Raw genomic sequence first — 4,041 nt, 5'->3', positions numbered from 1 at the left:
AGACTCAAAGTGGGGACAGTACTTAAATTTATTGCTAACAGGATAAGAGCCAAAGGGTGAAAAATAAAACAGTCTTAAAAACACCTTCCCCCACCCCTCCTTCCTTCCAAGTTCTATCTCCTCCCCCCCAGCCGTGCAGGGAGTTGTTGTTTCTGCCGCTGCTCAGGGAGAGGAGTCCTTCCCCTTCTCCCATGGGGTCCCTCCCAAGGGAAACAGTCCTTGATGGACCTCTCCGGCATGAGTCCATCCCTCGGGCAGCAGTTCTTCCCAAACTGCTGTCCTGTGGGTCACTCCTCCATGGGGTGCAGTCCTTCACGAATGAGCTGCACCCTGATGGTCCTCCATGGGCTGCAGGGGGACAGCCTGCTCCACCATGGTCTTCACCACAGGCTGCAGGAGCCTCAGCTCCGGCACCTGGAGCACTCCTCCCCCTCCTTCTGCACTGACCTTGGTGCCTATATTATTGTACACATGTTCTCACTCCGCTCTTCTCTGGCTGCAATGTTCCTCTGCCTGACAACTTTTTTTCCCTTGTTAAATATGTTATCACAGAGGCGTTACTATCACTCGTGATTGGCCAGCAGCAGGTCTGTCCTGGAGCTGGCTGGCATTGGTTCTAACAGACATGGGGGAAGCTTCTAGCAGCTTCTAACAGAAGCCACCCCTATAGCCCCACCACCACCACCAAAACCTGGCCAGCACAAAACCTGGTGTCACAAAACCTTTCACATGACACCCTTAGTATCTGCGCCGTTATTTTCAACGTGCTTCACGAATTTCCTGGACCTGTTTTTGTCTTCTGTATGATATTCCTGGTTGATGCCTGGGAAGTTAAAATCGCCCATAAGAGCAAGGGTAGCTGATACAGAGATATTCCTTAATTTCTTATAGAATAATTCATTGATGTCGTCATCCTGACTGGGTGGTTGACAGTAGGCTCCCACAACAACATCTTCCTTATTTACTTTCCCCTTCCTTGTTACCTAGAAGTTCTCAACTGCGTTGTCACCAACTGCAAGTGCTATACAATCCAACTCCTCCTTTACATACAACATCACCCCCCCACCTCACCAGAAGACCCTGTAACCATCCATCAGGGCACACTAGTCACAGGACTCATCCCACCAGGTTTCACTTATGCCAATGATGTCGTAACTCTGGGACTGGGCCAAAGCTTTGAGCTCCTCCTGTTTATTCCTCATGATGTGCACATAAGTATAGAGACATGATTGAATAAGGCAATTGTGCTGGTTTAAAGGCAAACCAGCAGGAGAAATTAACCCAACTCAAAAGAGATTATAAGTCAGAATTACAATTTAATAAAAATAATACAATAAATACAATTATACAGATGAACAATTGGTTTTAACCCACAAAAAAGACCAGATGTATAACCTGGCACCCTGGGGCACAAACAGAATGGTGTTCATTGTGCGCCCCCCCCCCCTTCCCCATGCTGAGCCCCACGTTGAGAGCGGTGGTTGCAGTCCGGTTGAGAGTGGTGCTCCTCCTCTGGATCCTGCGAGTGGTACCAGAAGTCCCAAGACTCCAAGATTATATACACTCAGGTTCAGGCAGGAATGCCCAGCACCTCCCCCAGGGCGAAGGGTTCCACAATGGGTGATTGTGAGTCATGGGTGTGAGGACAGGAACATCCTCTTATCTCACAGGCCTCTTAACACCCAACTTATAGCCTGAGGGCTCTGGGTGCTCTGGGCAGCTGCTACAAATGGTCTATTGTTAACGGTTTCTGGGAAATGACACAGAGGGTGTAGAATACACAGTTTGGGTTACACCCACACAGTGATGAACTGGTCCCGGCTGCTCTAACTAGGACAGGCCACTGTTCTTTTACAGTATGGAAAAATCTATGGAATTTAATTTGTGATATAGGGAGGAAATTCGAGTTTGCCCTATAGTTGCAGTTGTGGTATAGCTGAATATCAGAGTTGTACTTGTGTGTATACCTGGTGGGCCTAGTCATTAATTCCTGGATGGTCCAGGAACTCCCCAGTTTGTCTCTGCCTAGACGAACATGAGACAGTGGACTGATTTGAGACAAGATGATTGTGAATCTGCATAGAAGTTCATACAACAAATCAATAATAGCTACAGGACCACTCCCTGGGTGGGTGGGATTCTGGACAGTCCAGGTGGTTCCCCCAGGCAGCCCCTGCTGCGCATAGGCAAAACGACAGGTGCTACTTCTATGCTTCAATGTGTTGATTAACATCCTACGTGGAGAATTTGGTGGCTCAAGTGGTTCCCCCCAGTTAGTTCCTGCTGTAGAGAAAGGAATTGACCAAACTGTACACAAATAAGATAATTTAAAATACTCATTTGTATTGGGGTTGACATGGCAAGGTTTTGGTGGGGGATGGAGTGGTCTGCAGAGGTGGTCTCTGTGAGAAGAGGTATGGGGCTACCCCGTGGCAAATATAGCCAGCTCCAGACAGCTCAGAAATAGGCTGTAGGGATCCTGACCAAAAGACCATTGTACATTGAGGAGCTAGTTATCCACATAACAGTTAACCCTTGTATGCTCACACACCTGTGCTGTGCTACACTACATGTACAACATACAACATGGCCTTTAGGCCTGTTTTCTGCTGAACGTAGTCCTTGGTCACTGGATAGACTCAGTCACCTCATTGCATCACAGGAGCCTGAAGGCAGCTCCCACTCAGTACCAGCGATTATGCCACATGCACGGCCTTGCCTTTATCTAACAGTGAAGCAAGAACTTATGCCTACACTTATGCTAGTACCAGTTTGAGGGACAGTGTGCTAGAGAAACCCTTCGGTCTGGCATCTCAGTGGAGGTAGGGGATGGAGATCGATGCGGCAGCAAGGATGCAAGTGTTATTGAGTTATTAGAAACCGTGGAAGTACCTGAGAACTTTTACATAGGAATTAGGACTTCTTCCCCCCAAAAGGTGGTGGGATCAATAGCCCAACTGAAATTCATCTACACCAAGTAAGGGCAACAAATGGGAAGAGCTGGAAGCCATGGAGCAACAGGAAAGCTATGCTATAGTTGCCATCACAGAGACTTGGAGGGATGAATTGTGCAATCATACAGCACCTACAGGATGGACAGGGGATCAGACCCAGCCAGCATGGGTTTAGGAAGGGCAGGTCCTGCCTGACCAACCTGATCTCCTTTTATGATCAGGTGACCCGCCTGGTGGATGAGGGGAAGGCTGCGGATGTGGTCTATCTGGACTTCAGCAAAGCCTTTGACACCGTCTCCCACAGCATACTCCTGGAAAAGTTGGCAGCCCATGGCTTGGACAGGGGCACTCTGTGCTCGGTTAAGAACTGGCTGGAGGTCCGAGCCCAGAGAGTGGTGGGGAACAGTGCTGCAATCCAACTGGCGGCCGGTCACTAGTGGTGCCCCCCAGGGATCAGTTTTGGGCCCAGTTCTGTTTAATATCTTTACAGATGATTTAGATGAGGGGATTGAGTCCACCATTAGCAAATTTGCAGACGACACCAAGCTGGGGGGGAGTGTTGATCAGCTGGAAGGCAGGAGGGCTCTGCAGAGGGACCTGGACAGACTGGAGAGTTGGGCCGATTCCAACAGGAGGAGGTTCAGCAAGGCCAAGTGCTGGGTCCTGCACTTTGGCCACAACAATCCCCTGCAGCGCTGTAGGCTGGGCACAGAGTGGCTGCAGAGCACCCAAGCAGAAAGGGACCTTGGAATTTGGATCGACAGGAAGCTGAACATGAGCCAGCAGTGTGCCCAGGTGGCCAAGAAGGCCAATGGCATCCTGGCCTGCATCAAGAACAGTGTGGCCAGCAGGTCCAGGGAAGTGATTTTTCCGCTGTAAAAAAAATGGCCAGTCTCTTCGCGAACGAAGAACCGGGGAAGGTCTTTCCACCTTCCAGCCTGCGCATTGGATTTTTTAGGTGAGACACAGTGTGCGCGGAACTGAGCCCACCCTTTAATCCTGAGGTTCATCTGCCGGGGCCAAGCACGCTTGGACGGTGGCAGCGAGGTCCTCAGGACGTAGATGGATTGCCTTATGGGCTAACGAG

At 49.9% G+C, this 4,041-nt stretch overlaps 1 long non-coding RNA gene across 1 annotated transcript in view; it reads left to right on the top strand.

The window, feature by feature from the left end:
- LOC114070241 overlaps positions 1-75 on the top strand; it is a 541-nt gene extending 466 nt beyond the window's left edge. The window contains exon 2 of the long non-coding RNA XR_003573897.1: positions 20-75. This is a non-coding gene — a long non-coding RNA (uncharacterized LOC114070241). The remainder of the gene's footprint in view (positions 1-19) is intronic.
- Positions 76-4,041: the final 3,966 nt, after the last annotated feature.

Source organism: Empidonax traillii, unplaced genomic scaffold (genome assembly GCF_003031625.1).
Source record: "Empidonax traillii isolate 1590-97213 ecotype Southwest subspecies unplaced genomic scaffold, ASM303162v1 scaffold1489:size101094, whole genome shotgun sequence".
NCBI classification, from domain to species: domain Eukaryota; kingdom Metazoa; phylum Chordata; class Aves; order Passeriformes; family Tyrannidae; genus Empidonax; species Empidonax traillii.
The sequence above is the reverse complement of the archived record's forward strand: the minus strand, read 5'-3'. Positions and strand labels throughout refer to the sequence as shown.